Source organism: Rousettus aegyptiacus, unplaced genomic scaffold (assembly GCF_014176215.1).
Source record: "Rousettus aegyptiacus isolate mRouAeg1 unplaced genomic scaffold, mRouAeg1.p scaffold_m13_p_3, whole genome shotgun sequence".
NCBI classification, from domain to species: Eukaryota; Metazoa; Chordata; class Mammalia; order Chiroptera; family Pteropodidae; genus Rousettus; species Rousettus aegyptiacus.
This window is the reverse complement of record NW_023416306.1, coordinates 31,203,618-31,223,271: the sequence shown is the minus strand read 5'-3', so window position 1 is coordinate 31,223,271 and position 19,654 is coordinate 31,203,618. Positions and strand designations below refer to the sequence as shown.

At 38.4% G+C, this 19,654-nt stretch overlaps 1 long non-coding RNA gene and 2 pseudogenes across 1 annotated transcript; 1 reads left to right on the top strand and 2 right to left on the bottom strand.

The window, feature by feature from the left end:
* Nucleotides 1-3,657: 3,657 nt before the first annotated feature.
* On the bottom strand, nt 3,658-3,776 carry LOC118600815 (annotated as a pseudogene).
* A 5,394-nt stretch (nt 3,777-9,170) lies between these two features.
* Nucleotides 9,171-10,737, top strand: LOC107502727 (annotated as a pseudogene).
* Nucleotides 10,738-11,389: 652 nt separating this feature from the next.
* On the bottom strand, nt 11,390-19,642 carry LOC107502875. The gene is made up of 3 exons (XR_001595097.2): nt 19,563-19,642; nt 16,241-16,285; nt 11,390-11,541 (listed from the first exon to the last, which is right to left on the bottom strand). It is a non-coding gene; the product is annotated as an uncharacterized LOC107502875 (long non-coding RNA).
* Nucleotides 19,643-19,654: the final 12 nt, after the last annotated feature.

Below are 19,654 nucleotides of genomic sequence, written 5' to 3'. Positions count from 1 at the left end.
ACTCTCTTCCCATAGCGGGAATCCCTAGCAGCCAGGGTACTGGGCACTGGAAGAGGGTTAAGGAGAAGTGAGAACAATGAGAAGAAAAGTCAAAACAAAAACAGCAAAACTTCCCATTCCAAGATGAGTTTGCAAGTAAATTTCCTAAACTCATTCAGAAAATTAATTGTAGAAAAGACAGACCCTCTCACCAAAAACTCCATAATTAGGAGAATAAGTTATTAGAAATAAAGGAAAATAAAAGAATAAGTTTTACAAGACTTTAACATAGTTATGCTTTGGGTCCTCAAAGGAACAAAGGAAAGATCAGAAATTGAAGAAAACATTAAAAAGAGTTAAAAATTGTGAAATAAAAGCAGGCAAAAATAATATATGAACAGGCATGTATAAGAATCAATTAGAGGACATGTTAAAACCACTACAGTCATTAAGATATACTGTGGTGGTTTTAATAATGTCTACATATTCTTTAGTACTTCCCCCTGTAGGCATAGATCTTAATTTCCTTCTTGAGTGTAGGCTAGACTTACTCAATTCTAATGCATTGAGAATGGGAAGGGAAAAATAGTACCGTTTACAGTAAAGAAACCAATTTAACCAAGTGATCAAGGTTAACTTCAATAATATTAAGTCAGAATGATATTTCATACTCCCTGACATAATGTGATAAGAAGGGCACTTAATCTCTGAGGCATTCTTCTAAAAAACCCATAACTAGTATAATAGTGAGGAAACAGCAAAAAAAAAAAAAAATTGAGGAACATTTTACAACATGCATGTTTAAAACTCTTCAAAAAAAGGTCATAAGAGACAAAGACTGAGAAACTCACAGATTGGAGCAGACTAAGGAGACTTGATAACTAGAGGTAATATGGTATCTTGGATTGAATTCTGAATGTAAAAAGGATTAGTAAAAAAATTGGGGTAATCTGAATAAAGTTAATAGTATTGTATTAGTATTGTAATACAACAACTTTAGTTATTGTAGTTATTTAGTTATTAGTACAATAGTATTGTAAAGTTTCTCAGTTTTGATTAATGTACCACAGTTATATAAGAGAACATTAGGAGAAAGTGAGTGAAGAATATATAGGAACTCTCTACTATCTTGTAACTCTTATATAAATCTAAAACTATTTCAAAATGGAAAGTTAAAAAAATAAAAATAAATTAATCAATTAGAAATTCTCAAAAGGGTTTTCTAACTGGAAAAATATAATTATTGAGAAATAAGAAAGCTCAATAAACAAAGTATACTATCTTAAATGGACACAGTCAAAGAGAAAATTAGTGAATTAGAAGATCGTTCCAAGAAATTCACCTAGAAAACAGCATGAAAAGATAGAAATTAAGTAGAATAAAAAGGCATGGAAGATAGGAGAGGCATCAGCAAAAATGGCAGACTATGCAGCCCATCTCTCCTCAGAAACACTGAAAAAACATGGCAAAAACTGTCTCAATCTTACCAGAACTCTGAAAGCTAGTCAAAAGTTTACAGAAACCAAGTGAATGCTTAACCAGAAGAAAGGCCACTGAAACACGTAGGTGCCCTTTTGTTGTTTTTACTTGCCCTAGCACCACCCTTTTCACTGGTTCAGAAGCAGTCTTAAAGATGGCAACCTATATTCCTGGTGTGGGTAACTGCTTCTAGAAGAGGCAGAATGGACCTTGTTCCAAAGGAATATAGTTTGTCTTTTTGACCTAGCTGTGGTTTCCCTGAAGGGCTGATGCAAAGGGCTTCCCTTTTTTTCACCTAACTGGAAACTCAATCAAGGCAGAGGGGCTACACATAGTATTTTCTCTAAAAACATTGAAAGGCAAATGAACAGACTGCTCCTCCCTGGGCAAAAAATTATCAGTTTGGGCAAACAATAGATACACCAAAAGCCTGGGAGGAAAATCTAGGAAGTGATTTTGAGAGGAATAAAGGCTTTGAAAGGTTCCCATATCTACTGGAGAATCTAGAAAGCCACATACATGGGAAGGAAAGGACAAATCCTTAAAAAACTGAGAAGACTATAGCTTTTACCTCAGGCTAATTTTTAGGCTCAGGTCAAGCATGAAGTAGATAGAGGTCAAAGTAGAGTTTCTAATTTTCCAACATTATAATAATATTTCCAACTTACTCTCAAAAGATCCAGAAAAGAGAAGAAGGTTCACTAATTTAGTAATAATTTCTTAGGTCCTATTGTGTGATAGGTGTGGTGGACAGCAGAAATTAGATTTGGACCTCATCCTTGCCTTCAAAGAACTCATAGACTGGTAGGGAACCCATATAACTAAAATATCAGACAATTTAAGATGTATAAAAAGGACAATGGAAGCTCAGTGGAGGGAGAGGTTCAGGACTGGCTTCTTAAAAGAGTTCACAGAAGCTAATTTCTTTTTATTTTGTTATTATTATTTTTTCTAGATGAGGCAACTCTTGGTTGACCTCACAGATTACAATGAGCTAGTCAGTTTACAATCCCTTATTTTTCACACCTACAGCATCTAGTCTTCCTAGGTGGTCTCTCACCCAAGTACTAACCAGGCTTGACCCTGCTTAGCTTCCAAGATCAGGTTCATACAGGGTAGCATGGCCATAGACTAATTTCTGAAGAATGTAGAGTTTAAAGGGAGAGAGTTGGGTAGAAGTTGGCTTTGATTGGAAGGGTGGAAAGTGACTGCTCCCTAATATACCAATCTTTCATTTCAGTTAGTGATGAATCCCCTCAGGTTTAGCTGAGTACTTGGCAGTCAGCTATTTTACTTTTTAACCTCTCTTGCAGCTATATATGACAATATGACTACATTCCAGCCACCAACAGGGAAGTGAGCCAAGTGATGTTGGCATATCTCAGGTCAAACCATTAATAGGAAGCTGCTTGAACTTCTCTTCCTCTTTGTGATGTAGTAATGGTGAGTAAGCTTTGACCTTGAGGAGGAGTATAATACCATGGATGGCATAACAAGTCGGACAGACCTAAGTCCCAGGGTACAGGGCCCTGACCAGCCTTGCATGGACTATAAGCTCTGACTTTTACCTGAGAGAGAAAAAGTACTTCCATCTTGATTAAGCCACTGATATTTTTATCTTCATCTAGTCAATAATCTAACTAATAAAAGCAGGATTATGAGAAGGAAGACAATGAGAAAATGAAACCTGCTTAGACAACCAAATTGTCATCTTTCTTTTTTTCCCTTCCTCTCTTATAATCCATCCTCCTTTCCCTATAGTTATGTATAAATGAACACACACACACACTGCTGCTCCAAATCCCACTGGTTCCAGATTTTTAGCTTCAGATATATCTGCAGACACACGTTCTGTGTTTTTCCTGCTTAATCCAGCCACCAATGAAACAGCCCTCAGGATGGAAATCATATCCTCCTTCAAAGGCTCTCCCCATAGCACAGTGAGGCAGTAGGCATTTGTCTAAGCAGTGAACAGGCACATCTCTTTAGCCACAGTGAGCAGAGGGTATAGCTTTCCTTGTACATTTGGATTTGTAGGGAATAGAGGAGCTGTATTGTTCCTCAGAAGCTTTCTCTTTTCATAAAAGGGCATTTTGAGGAAGTCTTCAATGTGGCAATCACAAATGCTTTATGTTCCCCCTTTCCATCAGAACTTCTAACTTCTCTATATTACTTTACAGGATATATATATATGTTTAACACCTACAGCACCTGGTCTTCCTAGGTGATCTCCCATCCAAGTACTAACCAGGCCCGACCCTACTTAGCTTCCAAGGTCAGATGAGATCAGGCACTTTCAGGGTGGTATAGCCATAGACTACAGGATATTTTAAGTGTTGTTTTGGTCTTTCTAGTATCCATGCTTCTGGTAAAAGAATCTTGTGAACTTCTAACTTCTCTGCACTACTTTACAGGATATTGAAGTGTTGTTTTGGTCTTCCTAGTATCTATGCTTTTAGTAAAATAATCCTGATTTTACTCTTAATTTTTGTTCACATGGTTATGGCCTGGGGCTGACCTAGCCATTTGACTCTAGGATTGAAAATGTGATCTAGTTTTCGCCAAAGCTGGAGGTATTAAGAAAAAGATTTTCAAAAGGCTGGGGTTACTACACTAGAAGAATATAAAACTAAAGTTGCTGGGATCAATTTGCCATCCCCTAGGGGAGCCTATCTAAGAATAAAGTCAACACCAAGGAAAATAGAACCAAGAGGTAGAAGACAACTCTGATGACTTTGGGAACTTCATACTCTATTCTATTTTATAACCTTTTATGCTTCTTAAAACACAATCATAGCACTATCCTGCTTGAGCTTTTCAAAAACCCTCAGAAGTAGACAGTGTCATTTCCATTCTACAGAGGAGGAATTTGTGATTCACAGACATAAGGCAACTTGCAAAAGCCACATAGCAAATTAGTGGCAGAGGCAGCACTAAAACTATATTAATTGCTACCCAATCCATAGTCTGTCCCCTACATCACACTGTTAGGGACAACATTTACCCTCTGTAGTGGGGAGATCAGTATTCACAAAAGCCCATCATACTCTAGGAAGTTAATTCTAGGCACAGGTAGCTCTGTTAAGTAATTTATCCCTCTGGTCGTTAGTAAAGGCCCCTCTCCTTGGCCAGAGCCAAGGAGTTAGTAAAGGCCCCTCTCCTTGGCCAGAGCCAAGGAGTCTTTCTTATATCAAATCCTGCACACCTGTCACTATGAGTGTATAGTCAGTGCTAATGGCAAAAGGGTTCCTTCATCCTTCACAACTAAAGTCGAGGTCAGAATCAAGTGGTAATCACTATCCCAGGCTTTCAGTTCAAGTCTTAACATAATTGAGTATGTTGACATCATAGTTTTTCTACTATTAGTGGAAACACAGCTGGAATAATCAGCAAGAACCCATAAGAGAAAAATTTCTGGCTGCAGAAATATTTTAGCCAATTCTCCTTTATATATGAGCCAGATGGAAGAGGGTGGGGCCAGAAGAAGAGGTAAAGGATAAAACATCATTAAGGAAATTGTAAAAGAGGGAAATGAGGAACCCTAGTGTTTCTGGGAAGGAATGTCAAGATGTAGCACTTAGCCTATGCAAAGATTCAAAGGGTCTTTCACATCTTCCATGTCTTCTTTCCTCCTTTTTTTCCCTCTTTTTTTTTTTTTTTTTTTAAAGCAGTCTGGCTATACAGGGATTAAAAGATGCTGAGGATTTAACTTCTTTAATTACTTGGAAGACCATCTGTGCCCTGCTTTGATGCATGAACCCCTGCTCTGGCAAAGGAACCACATGCTAAGCTGGCCAGTTCTCCTTTTTTTCCCAGCCTTCCCCACTCTCCACCCCTACCATCTGGCTATGTGATCATTTTTGTCAGAGAGTAGGTAGCTGGAGCTCTAGGCAGAAATCTTCCCCCACCCAGCTGTGCCCTGATACCTTGGGGACTGGCAAACATCAGAGGACCTTTGACATCAGCCCATTCTTGGCTACCAACCAATATTCAAGTATTGCACCTGACTGGAAACCTACTCTGGCTGAAAAAGTTTGTTTTTCTTCTTCATGGAGACTTTCGCAGCTTTATCTCCCTTTCACAGACCTGACTTAAGTTCAAGACTGAGTCATCAGGGTGAGCATGGAAATATCTTTCCTGTACTTAAATAGAGGCTAATGACATTATAGCAGAATTCTAGTAATGATATATATTGAAAATTTATTCCCCATAATGAAAAATCATGAGCAAAAATTGATTTTTCAGATTTCTATTTTCCATCTAGAATGAGACTGTTCTGGGCTATTTGGAAAGAGGAGTGGTTTCAATTATCGCCTTTTTTTTTTTTTTTTTGGTGCTCGGGCGGCAATTTCCATTCAACTTCATCTACTCTCTACTCTCCCAAGAATATAGGGAAGAAATAAAATAGAGCTAAAAATTGGGGCAAGAGGAGTAGAAAACGAAGAAAGTTGCCTACTTTTCTTATCAATTACTTTTTATTGTATATCACTGTTCACTTTACCCAGCCATTTCTCAGACTGATCCGCTGCCCACTTCCCCACCCCCAACTTTACAGAGCGTCCTCTTCTTTACTGGGATAAGCCACGCCTCTTGGTTCAGAGCTCCCGGATTGCCCAGCACCAGCACGAAGTCCATTAAGTGGACCTTGCTCATCATCTCTCTGTCTGTTTGTCAAGGATTTCAGTGTTTCTAAGTGTGATATCCCCAGGAAATCAACATGAACTCATGGTTTTTCTTTCTAATCTCTCACATGAGTTGGAAATGCTTCTCCTTTTCCTGGTAAATCTTCCGGTCTGAGTTAGAATCACACGAGTTATGATCACCTGACGGACAGGCTGTTTCTGGAAGCCGGGAGATAGAGGGGCAAGGATCGCTAAGGTCTACGGAACTAATGTCTGAAGCACTCGGTAAAGCGCTGTAAAATGTTAATTTTAGGCAATCGTTTCAGGCGATTCCGACAACACAGAATTTGCTTAACACAGAACTCAGCTCTTTGCTTTGCCAGTGGAAGCAGAAATCAGAATTAGAGAGACCGGCAGAGATAAGGATATTAGACTCCCTTATTATGTAGGTGAGGAAACTGAGACCACCTCCTCTCATTCAGAGTGGTTGGCAAAGTGACAGTCCTCTGGCTTCAGTGCAGAAAAGGGCACAGAGCTCCACGTGGGTTGTGCAGTATAGTGGTTTTGGAGTCTGAAGGACTTTGGGTTTGAAAGCTAGTGATTCTGGGCAATAACCTCTACTCTCTAAACCTGTTTCTTTTGCTGTAAATTCAGGTTAATAATATTGTCTGCCTTTTGAGACCATTAAGACAATTAAATACAAAGATGGACATAAAACACTATATTCAGAACATATTAAGCATTTGAAAAGTGGCTAACATTATGTGTTTCATTGCAGTATGCTTTTTTCCCCTTTCTTATAATCAATGACAGAAGAAATGAAGGAACTAGGAGGCTACACACTTCCAAGGCCATGCTCTGCAAGCATAAGTTAGCTGGTATGTCCAAGCTACCAAGGAGACCCACAACAAATAATTTTTTCTTTGTACTGATGGGAAAACTGAGGAATACTGAAAATTCAATCTTCTACCATGGTGTAATAAAAAGAGCATCAATTTCGAAAGCAGAGTTTTGACCTGAATTCAAATACTTGTTATTCTGCCTAGTTGCTTTGTGATCCCAGGCAAATTCCATAACCTTTCTGAGCCTTTCTGAGAGATGTTAATACCCATCACAGAGGGTTATTATGAGGAGCCAAACACATGTTAAATTGTGGTGGAATCTATTGTTTTTGCCTGTTCTAGTATCCAATATCCCTTTTTCTAATAGCATACTTTGATTTCCCTTTGGGGAATTACCATTTCCCTGCTGCATTCCAAGCATGGATCTATCGATCAAGGTCCCCTATTGCCTAGGCTAAGTGGGCTTTTCACCCTACTTTGGTCAGTCAGACCTTTTTTTTTTTTTGTAATTTGAATGAATCCTTTTCAGAGTGAAACAGAGATGGAGAATGGTTGGAGCTCATTCATCCCAGGTGGCACCCTGAAGTGGCTCTCCAATAGTTCTTGCCATCTAGATCCCTGGTTCTTGTCTTTTCCAAGGCTTGGAGCTACAGCTGTCCTTTCAAGGCTCTGAGCAACCCCATGTCCTTCCAATGACTTCTTTTTTCGATATTATGTTAGCCAGAGTCAATTCTGTTACTTGCAACCTCAGAACCCTAATTGCTGCACAGATGTTTAATAAATATTAGTTTTCTCTTAACTATCTACCTATTTCCAGCAATCCCCCATGTACACCCCACATATAGAATATTCTCACGTTTCAGGACAACCTAAACAGTGGACTTCTGTTGTATTTTGGCTGGAATCAGGTCTAGACTGTTGATTTGGTTGTTGCCAATTCATCAGCAAATCTTATCAGGTCTACATTTAAAACATGCAGAATCTAATCACCTCTTTCCTCTACCACTTCACTAGTGTAAGTTACACTCATCTCTTGCCTAGACTATGTAATAATTTCCTAACTGTTCTCCATGTTCTCATTCTTGCACTTTTATAATCCATTCACTACCCGGAAGCCAATGTGATTTAAAATAAAAAATAAACCACACCCTAGCTCTCAACCCTTCAAGGATTTCCCATTGCACTTAAAATAACATGAACTTTCAAGACTCTGAATGATTGGCTTTGCTTCTGGCCACCTCTTTGACCTCATTCCTTTCCACTCCCATCTTTGTTTGCTGCTCTTCACCAACATTGGCCTTTCTGCTCCTTGAACATGACAAGCATATTCTTGTCTTAGATATCTGTATTTGCTATTCCTTAAGTGTCCCCCCACTGTGTATTGACATGGGTCTCTGCTCGCTCACTAGCACATAGTGGATGCACGAAAGATAGATACTTGTTGAATTAATGAATAGAGTTCTGATATATCAATAATATGGGATACTCTGAAACTGTTAGAAAAGAATAAGGTATAATGTGCTAATATGGAATGACCTCTAAGAAATATACAGTAATAAAAAAGAAAGAAAAAATAAAAAGTGTATCATAGATAAAAGGCTTCTCTTTGTGTAAAAAAGATATATTTCTGGAAGTTTACACAAGAAATTGATAATATCAGTTGACTCTGTGGGTTAGGGCCATCTGTAGGAAGACTTACTTTTCACTGTATATCCTTTTGTAATTATGATAAAATTAATTTTTCGATAAAAACTAGTAATCTAAAAAAATCAGTAGTAGACTAACAAAAAGGAAACAAATATTAAATAAACCTAAGACAGTAATTGTTATAATTTGGTACCATTAAATTTTACATCTATTATTTTGGCCTGTTTGAGCTCGTAGTGCTAACTCTATTAAAATGAGGACCGAAAGTGTTCCTTCAACATTCTTTTCTTTCCATTGGTTCTAATGTATTTAAATATGGTGAAAAACTTAATCTACAGTAATAACATAGGTCAAAAGTAAAATTAATCAAGAGCGCAGGTCAGAAACACTTGCATATTTTTATAGTACTTAATAATTGAATTATTTAATTTAAACCAATAATTAAAAAAATAAATTTGACTTCATGATGATTTTATGAAAGGAAGTAACTACTTTAGGAACAAATGAACTATTGTCTTAAAACTTCTGTAGGTCTTTCTTGCTCCCAGCCATCTTGGCCACTGCTCTTGGTTGGGGGCCATCCACCAACTAAGTCAGGGAGATGGTGGTCACAAAGAAGATGAGAAATTTGTTAGAGTCCATCAACTCCAGGCTTCAACTTGTTTTGAAAAGTGGAAAGTATGTGCTTGGGTACAAGCAGACTCTGAGAATGACCAGACAAGGCAAAATGAGACTGGCCATCCTCACCAACAACCGCCCGGCCTTGAGGAAATCTGAAATAAGAGTGCTGAGCCATGTTGGCCAAGACTGGTGTCCATCACTACAGTGGCAATAATATTGAATTGGGCACAGTGTGGAAAATATTACAGAGTATGCACCCTAGCTATCTGTAATATTTTCCACAGTGTGGAAAATATTACAGAGTATGCACCCTAGCTATCATTGATCCAGATGATTCTGATATTAGAAGCATGCCAAGCAGACTGGTGAAAAGTAATTCATGCAAATTTTTTCTTTAATAAAACTAGCCAGAGTTTGTTTTGAAAACTGCAAAACAAAACAAAACAAAACAAAAACATGTAGATTTAAGTCAATGATTTTCCTCTTCAATTCAATTTTTTTAAGGCAAAGTATTTTAAAGTAATTTTAGACATTTCTAAATCTCTTTTCTTACATAGCCAAAATGATCTAATTCTCAATTCTCATTCTAATTTCCCTATTTGTACCAAAAATACAGGTAGTCTGTCCGAAGTAGGATCCAAGCACAGACCACAATTTAAATCTTTGAATCTGTTATGTTTCTTACACCTTTTTAAATTTAGAAAAGCATTTTTTTAATAGACGTTATGTTTTAGAGCAGTTTTAGGTTCACAGCAAGATTAGGCAGAAAGTACAGAGTTGACATATAGGCCCTGCCCCTCCACACACACAATTTCCCTAACTATGAACATCCCACACCAGAGTAGTTTTTAAAGTTTTTATTTTGGTAAAAATATAACAATGAAAATATTTATGTATAACATAAACATTTCTGTTTTAAGTGTTTTTAGGTGTATTTCTCCTTTCTTTCTTTTTTAAAAATGACACCAGCTTGCTAAAGAACCTGGGCCAGTTTTTCTGTAGAATGTCCCACTTTCTGAATTTTCCTGATTGCTTCCTTGAGTTGTCATTTAATTTGATCTTCTTTCTTATTTCCTATAAGTGAAAGTTAAATTTAAAGGCTGGATTAGTTCAGGTTGAACATTTTTAACCAAAATACATCATGGGTGATGCTGTATATTCCCTCTCTCCACCTCTTACGGAAATACATAACACTGGTTTGTCCCCCTGTTAATGAGGTTTTTCTCATGAGCCCACAGGGTCTTTATTACCTTCAACTCAAAATAATATACATGCCAAAGCGGCACATTTTGGGGAGGCCTTTTCTTAAACCCTATAAAGAAATACACAACACAAGGAAATACAAATTAAAATCCAACCAAAAACCATTTATCACTCCTCTGGCAAAGTCGAAAAAATTGATAATCTAAAGTGATAGTAAGGACATAGCAAAACAGATACCTCTATATACTTTGGTTCTAGTGTAAATTGATTAAATCTGTTTGATAGGCAATTTGGAGAAAAAGGAAAGCCATGATGAATGGGAATCCATGCTGTTGGATCTATGAAAAGCCTCCATTCTTGCCTCTATGGCTATTTTGTTTATGTGCCCATGGTTCCTTCTATGGGGTGGTCAATGACAAAGGCTTTCTGTTATCAACTAGCTGAGTCATTTTCTTTACTTGGTTTTGTAGTGCCTCTTGTGCAGTGGAATCTCTCTGATATGCATTAACATATTATGTACTGAATTGTGTCTCCCTCACCCCACATCGCCATTTCATATGTTTGAGTCCTAACTCACAGTACTACAGAATATGACTGTATTTGGATAGACCTTTAAAGAGGTGACTAAATTTACAGTGAGGTTAAGGTAGGCCCTAATCCAATCTGCTATCTTTTATACAAAGAGGAAATTTGGACAAAGAGACACTAGAGATATGCAAACACTGGGTGTGTCTGTGCACACAGTGGATTAACTGTGAACTGAACTTGGGTCAGGGCTCCATTTATTATCTAGTCTTCACGTGCCTCCATTCTAACTGGGGACCACTAATGCTGTTTGGGGTCCTCTAGAATCAATTTCATCTCAAACTCTGTGTTCAATAGTTCTTGAATTGCTGGGATAATATTCCACTTTCCCTAGTTTATGGCTGCCCAAGCAAATGATAGTACATCCTTTTGGGGAAAAATTGGGGCTATCATTGCCATATGTACTTGCCATGGTGCTGCAGGGTTCTTCCTTCTGAAGACCTGGCCTATTCTTCAGTCACTGGGTTCCAGGCCTAAACACTGGTTCTGGTCCAGGAACTGGGCAATGAATGACTTGGCCCTTCGATCTTCTTGATTTTGATTGCTAGGCTGGCCATCTTGACCTTAGGAACATCATATACTATTAGCCATCTCTATCGCTCTCTGCACGTCAGGCCCTTCTGGCTGTCGTTTCAACCTCATTGCTTGTCATGATAACTGCATCTAAGTTGTTTCTGATGGTTAAGTGCTGCCATCTTGCCTCTATTATTTTGGGATCCTATCATTCCCATTGCCACCAAGGAGCTCTGTTTGAAAGTGCAGAGGCAGCTACCATTGAGCCACTACCTCTTTCTTCAGATAATTCCTAAGGGCCCTCATGTGGAAGAGTCTTTTGGTGAGTTTTCTGGTTTTACCTGCTGTATCCACTTCAACTTTTCTCTTTCCTGTGCCTTTCGATCTCTAATTTCACCATCCTCCACAGCAGTTTTGACATTCCTATTTTATATAATATGAAATGTATTGTGCTTTCCTCAAGCTCTTATAAACCATGCTAGCAACATGTTAGCACTCTCTTAGGGTCCTTGCCAGTGTGTTATATCCTGTGTCTCAGGACAATACCATATTGATAACATCTTCCTCCAATTTTAGGTTCAATTTTTCTGATTGAACCTCAGAATTCTCAGAATGCAGTCCTATTTATATTCTCCTGGCTTCTGTCAGTACATATTAGTTAAGTTCTACAGCTCCTTTAGGTCCCTTTATAGTCCCTTTTCCCTCATATGAGGTCCTGGTCATTTGAGTTTTTACTTAATCCTAGTTATTGGTCTAATGGCCAGGTTGGATGTTGGGGTAGATCTAGAGGGGAGGCACATTTCTTATAAGGCAGAGATTTCTACAACATCTTCAAGCAAGGGGGAGAACTAAACTTTAACAAGAATTGAGCAACTTATAAAGGCCCAGAGGTACAAAGGAAACTGGAGATTCAAGACTTTCAGGTAGATAGACCCAGATATTGCCATCCCATGTCTCCCATTTGCAATCCTTCCCAATCAGGACTCTAATCGGTGTATAGTCAATTTACTGTGGCTGAGAATTCAACCTCTCTGGAGTTCCGCAGATCTTATAAAGTCCTGCCCCAATTTCTCCCGAGCTCTGCAGATCTTATAAAGTCCTAGGCTTAATCTTGATCATCAGGTTTTTCTGCCATCTGGCTGCAGAAGAAGATAGTCTCTTTATATATTGCCAAGAAGGCCCTTTGACTTTCATTCTTAGCATTTATAGTCTTTCTCCAGCCTACTACTCTCAACAAAATCATCCTATTACTTCTCAGAGCTTGATACATTATGCTCTCCCCCTTTCCCCCACCCCCATACATTCCTTTCCTTGGGCAAAACATACCAATTTGCCACTAGTGAAAATTTTATTACTATCACATGCTAGTGTTTAACATGCTCCACCTACCACTAGTGATGGTATCCTCATTGACAGCAGGTTGGTGAGTGATCCAACTCTTAAATCCCATTTCAGAGTTTGCTTTCTTGGCTCACTCCTGGCACCAATTATTGTTAATCAGGTACTCTAGGAAGCTGACAGATTTGAATCCTGAAAGTTTATTGGAGAGTGCTTTCAGGATCATTGTGGCAAAGTGAAGGGAACAGGATTGGGCAGGAGAAGTTAGGTTGCAATGCATTCACAAAAAAAGCTTCAGCCTATTCCATGTAGGGCATTGAAGCTAAAATGGCCCTGCAGAATTGTCCCTATTTGGAGCCAGGGAAACCAGGTCTTTGAACGTGGGATGCCCTAGGGAAGAAAGCATGATTTTAAATGAAGCAGCTTTTCTCTGGTAAGTCTGTGTGGGGTGCAAGCTATCAGCCATTAACACTCCCAGCAGTTGGGGAATGAATGTTTCAGTTTTGAAGGGTGGGGATCTGGGGAGCACACCGTAATATACTAAAATATACTTCCTATTGCTTGAACCATTTACAATGGGAAACTATTCATGCGTTTTGTGTAATAAAAATGTTTAAAAGCACTTTAAAATAAGCAAGCAAAAAGAAGAAATTGGAAATTACCCATAATCTTTCCAGCAAGAGTTAACCACTGTAAATATTTTGTGGGCATGTGTCCTTTGGAACTTCAAATTCAAAATTATATTGTGTATAATTTTACAAAAATGAGACCATGTTGTGTATACTGTTAGTTTTTTCAACAGCAATATTTAATAAGCACCTTTTCATATTTACATACTTCTATAACATTGTTTTTTTAAGACTTTTTTAGAATGGTTTTAGATTTACAGAAAAAAAATTGAGCAAATAGTAAAGAGTTCTATGTATTCTCAGTCCCACCAGTTTCCCTTATTAATACTTTGCATTAATTCAGTACATTTAATGTTACAATTAACAAACCAGTATTAAAGTCTATAGTTTATATTAAAGACCCTGTGTTGCACAGTTCTATGGATTTTGACAAATGCATAATGTCATGTATTCATTGTTACAGTACCATGCAGAATAGTTTCACTGCCCTAAAAATGCTCTGTACTTCACCTATTTATCCCCCTTCACCAACCCCTGGCAACCACTTACTGGGCCCATAATTTTGCCTTTTATGACATCCTTTTTAATGGCCACATAACATTGTGTCCTCTAGCTGGATAAATCTACTGATGCTGTTACATGACTTAAAGACTGGAATGGTAACAACAAACCTTGGATTTACAACAGTAGCAAATCAAACTTTGCTGACCCTTCCCCTCCTCCTGCACAGGATTCACTTGCCCATGTGCTCACACTTAACTGTGTATTATGTTGTATTATCTTTGGGCAAAGGAATGTTTTAAATCTCACACACTATCTTGAAAACCAGAAGAAAACATCTGGCATTTACTCTGATGGGAGAACCAAAGCAGAGCTATAAACACCATCTGTCAATTTTTTCTTCCAAAGGAGCCTTTCCAAATTCTTGGAGGTTCTCTTTGCCAACTCCTTGTCACAGCAGCATCAGAAGCAAATAAAATCATTGAATTTTTAATTGTGTTCTGGGCTAGGAGGCTGGGCTCCCAAAGCGTCCTGTTGCACAGGTGCACATCCTCATAGGCCACTGCAACTCTCCTTCCACAGGTGCCAGTCTCTACCTCCTTAAGCAGGGCAGCCATGTATGGATGTGTACTCTGTGCTCTGCACAAAAGTGCCTGGCTGAGGGATCCAGAGAGGAATGAAATCCAGCTGCACTCAGTTTGCCAAGCTGTATACTCTGGCATTGCATCTACTCAGAGAGGGGTACATTTTTCTATTTTGCACAAAGGTACAGGTTAGCCTAGTAGTTGGTCTTGTCCTGAGATTATTTAACTTTATTGTATTGTTACCATGTTTGTCTTCATCCTAAGGTTCTTGATGATTGAAACGTGGTCTTATTTAATCTTTGTTCCCATTGCAACACAGGGGTAGGTGTATAGTATACCTCAGTATATTAGCTGAATAAATTACTAGGGACAGGGTTCTTTTAGCTCAATGCCAGGACAGTCTCCTCACACCATTTAAAAATAATAAAATTAATTATCTTTTACTATTATTATTTACTATTGATTAATTGGCTTTTATTGTTTTACAGGATGGCTCTTATCATACTAGTTCTCCATCTAAACTACTCAATAACTTTTTGAAGTTGGTTATTACATATTTGTTCTCAAACCCCATTCTTTGTTCTAAAATCTACATTTCCCAGCTCCTTTGCCAACTGGATTCTAGCTAGATTCAGTCAATGGGAAGCACTGGCAGGACACTGAAGGGTGGGAGGAAGAGAGAAATCAGGGTAGTTTTTTCTCTTATGGCTGAGGGAGCATTTTTCAGCAGTAGCTCCCATCTTCTACATGGTTTCAGCTTCCCCTCCTTTCTTGGTCCCAAGTTCTACTGCCCATCCACCTCCAGCCAAGTCCTGCTCTCTCCAGAGCCACGATTTATAGTTTGGTGTATATTCCTTTAGTCTTTTATCTGTGCTTAAATACACACACACACACACACACACACACACACACAGAGTTTTTTTTTTATTTACAAAAATGGATATCAGACATTACTCTGCAACTTGCTTTTTAACTTCATAATATATTGTGATAGTCACTGCCAAATTTCTCTATAAAAAGTTTTCATCAATTTATACTGCCATTAATGCTTACTTCTCCATCCATGCCAGCACTGGATATAGTTAATCCTTTTCAGCTTTTGCCAATTTATTAGGTGAAAAATGGGGCTTTGTTTCATTTTTTAAAATTGTCAATGATGTTGAATACTTTTTATGAGCTATTTCTGTTTCTTCTTTAGTGAACTTCCTCTGGAATAAGTTATATCCATATTTTTCTATTGAATCATTCTATTTTTTAAAAAATTATTTGTATGGGCTTTCTTGTATTGGGGAAATTAACCATTTTTGTTATATAGGTCACTAATATTTTTCTTTTCAGTTTATGTTTTCATTTTGTGTATTTTTTTTTTTTTTTGCCATTATCAAATCTATCAACTATTTCTTTTATGGCTTCTGAATTTAGTGTCCTGATCAGAAAAGTTCTTCCCACCCATGATTCAAAAAATATTCTTCCATATTATCTTCTAATATTTTAGAGTTGTTGTGTACGTTTATATTTTCATCCTTTTGGAATTTGAAATCATCTTGATCCATTTATGATTATCAGGATAATTGCATCTTCATATGATAGTCATCACATAGGTCTTAACATCAGAAGGAACCTCAGAGGTTACCCAGAGAACTGAGTCCTTAATTGTAACCTTGGGTTTGAGAAAGGGCAAAGGATTTCAGTCTCACCTCCAAGGTTCCAATGATTCATCCTGACTTTTCTCTTGGATTTCCCTGGAAAAAAGGTACCAGTGACTTTATTTATAGCTTTAGAACTGTTAAACCCAAGTTATGCTTCTTCCCTCTTGGTCTCACCAGCTATCTCCCTCTGCTTTCCTACATATACCCTTTGCACTACTTACTGATTCTGAATTTTCCTGGAACTGTCTTGCATTCATGCCTTTGCTCACACTGCTTTGTTTTAATTGCTTTTGGCACCCTTCATTCTACCTGTCCTCTAAGGCCTACCTTAAATGCTTCAATTCTCCATGAGGTCTTCCTCAATTTCTCAAGTCCACCCAAACACTCTCTCCTCTCTACTCTTCAGGCATGGAATGTGTTTCTTAGGGAACTCAGGTGATTATCTGCCAGGTACCATCTTTATCTGTACAACTGTCTGATTCCCTCACTTGACCTCTTTTGAGAGCATCTTTGTAGACTCATGGCGCCTGGCACATGGTAGGACTTAGTCAATGCTGGACGGCTAAATGAATAAAAGACTGTAGAGTTGGTTGTCTTTCTTGTCTCTGCTCTTAGACTCTCCAAAAGTCTAGTGTATGAAGGGAGGGAGAAAGAGTATGAAAAGAGGGAGTGGAACTGGTGCCTCTTGACCTGAAACACTGTTTCTAGACCAGCAGGTGTGCTGCCAATGTCTAGATGCACTGGGAGAGGAAAGACACAGGGTAGGGGTAGTAGAGGACTGGCATCCTGTTCAGTCTTTTCTGGCCACAGGTGAGGGATTCATATCTGGCAACTGACAAGTTTGAGTCACTCCTAGGAAGGTGAAGTATTTGTTTTTCCAGGAAATGTCTCCACTTTCTTCCCATTTCTTAAGGATAGGCAGCACACAGCAGGCTGGCCCAGGAGCAGGTGGTTAGCAAACTGGCCCCCACTTAAAGCAAAAGGCAGAGAAAGAAATATTATTGTATCAGGAGACCTCTGATAGGAAATCTCAAGAAGTCCCTGTCTGATAGGAAAGGCTTGTCTTTGGTCTAAGGGAGTCCTATTTTGAGAGAAGATGAATAGGCCCAGCTCTCCAAAGGTTTTTCCTTCCTTAAATTCCATGGCGCCATAATCTTCTGATTCCTTTTCTACTTCTCTAGCCACTACTTTTCTATCTTTTTCTCTGCTTCCTCTTCCCATGCCCTATTTGTCAGTGTTCCAAAGGATCCTATCATCAGAAATTTTAATTTGAATTTCCATTTTTCTAGCCAAACCTGTAAGAATTTGCCTCAGGTCGAAAATCTTAAAGTCATCCTTAAGTCCTTTCATTTCCTTACACTGTGCAACTAATCTGTGAGTAAATTCTTATGGCTCTACTTTCAAAAGGTATCCAGAACTTGACCATTTTAAATCACTTTCACTGCTATTACCACTCCGATGGAGTACTATCATCTCCTGCTTGGATTATTGCAGTAATCACTAAGTGTCTCCACCCTTGCCCTTCTTGCTTCGTGTAATAGCTAGAATGATCTTGCTAAAAAGTTAGATCATTTCCCTTCTCTGCTCAAAACTCTACAATGGCTTTCAGCTCACTTAGAATAAAAGTCAAAGTACTGAAAAGATCTACAAGACATTATGTGATTTAGCCACCTGTTAACTCTCTGACTTAATCTCCTGCTACTCTCCAATTTGTTCGCTTCACTCTAGTCACACTGGGTTGCTTAATGTTCCTAGATCATATGTGAGCTTCGACCTTGGGACCTTTGTAGTTACTGTTACCTTGGTCTGGCATTTTCTTCTACATATTTGAATGACTCATTTCCTGACTTAAGGTCTTTAGTCATGTCACCTTTCCCTGGCCATCCTTTATAAACGTCAACCATGGATATTTCCTATCTGCTTTCCTTCCTTTATTCTTAACACCTGTTACCATTATTATTATTTCCCTCTAGAATGTAAGCTCTGTGATCAGGGATTTTTTATTTTTATTTTTTGGTTTATTTAAAAAAATTAATTACTTTTTCTTTTGGTAAGATGGTTTCTTTTATATACTTCTGTATCCCCAGTGTGTAAAACAGTGCCTGGTATATTGCAGGAACTCAATAACACTTGTTAAATGAATGAAATTTTATTTGTTCAAGGAATACCAATATATTACACGTGTACTCCTTTTCTGATTTCCAAGCTTACATCCCCTCCTGAACATTTCTCCAGAAAACCTGTCATCATCTTAATCTCAGTTTAGCCAGCTGAATTATTTTCTCCCTTGGGACTTCAGTAAACCTTAGGTCTTTCTTCTTTCTGTTAGTAAGAGACCTCCAAAGCTTGGCTCCTCTCCTCTTTCATTATTTCTCCTTCCATCTCTAAATCTTGTTGAATCACTCTCCTAAATCATTTTCTAGTTCATCCCCCTAGTCTCCATCCCCACTGTTTCTGCTTTAGTTCAGGTGTGAATCTTTTACCTTTCCACAAACCTTCTGTGGCTGTCTATTACTTATTGAATTAAGTAGGCAAATAATCCAGAATTGTTGGTTTGTTATTTTGTTTACTTTAACTCCCCCCTTCTGGAATGTCTACCTTCTCTCATTGTGAGTTAAAACTGCTGAACTTTTCAGAGTGCAAATATTATCTCCTCTGGAGTTCCGGAAAGAAAATAGGGCTGGAAAATTAGGCATGAGAGTGTACACACGCTTTACATACATAGGAAGTGTAGATGTAAATCCCTTAGCCAAAAGTCAATGTTTCTAGATTAACTGATGCACCATTATCACCCTCTTACTCTTCCAAGAGTTAACTGTTTATGCTTCTATTTTCTCCACTACTTAGAAACTTTTGTGAACAAACATTCATCTCATTCAGTAAGGAATCCTCCATGCATATGATTCTGGAAGACGCTCAATAGGCTCAGAAGGCAGTAAAGGTTTGGAATTGGATTACCTGATTTTTAAACTGGTTGAATGTCAGAATTGGAGAAAGATTTAGAGGTCACCTTTCAACCCATTCATTTGTAAATGGGGAAAGTGACGCTATAACCAGCCAGGGTAGGCCTTCTACCAGGTCTTTGACCAGGCACCACAAGCCAGACATGCTGATTCCCAAGTAGGTCTTCTTGATAAGTCTTTATGCGTCCCTTTGTGTTTCAAGGCTCCCAGGATTCCGTCAGATAGACGTCTTCTGTGCTTATCTTCCAGTAGAGTATTAGTCCCATTGATCTGAACTCATTTTCCCCGTATCCTATCTGCCCTCCACTCCTTCAACTTTGGTCCCCTCACTCTGATCCTTCTGCCTCAATCTGCTTCTCCAACCCCTACGATTTACTCTCTTAGGGACTCTTTCCTTTCTTCCCTACCTTTGGGTCAGCAGAGTTCACCCGCTCCAATTGCAACCGTCCAGGCAGCAGTAGTTCAGCACTGGAAAAGAGATTAGGGATGTCACGGTCAG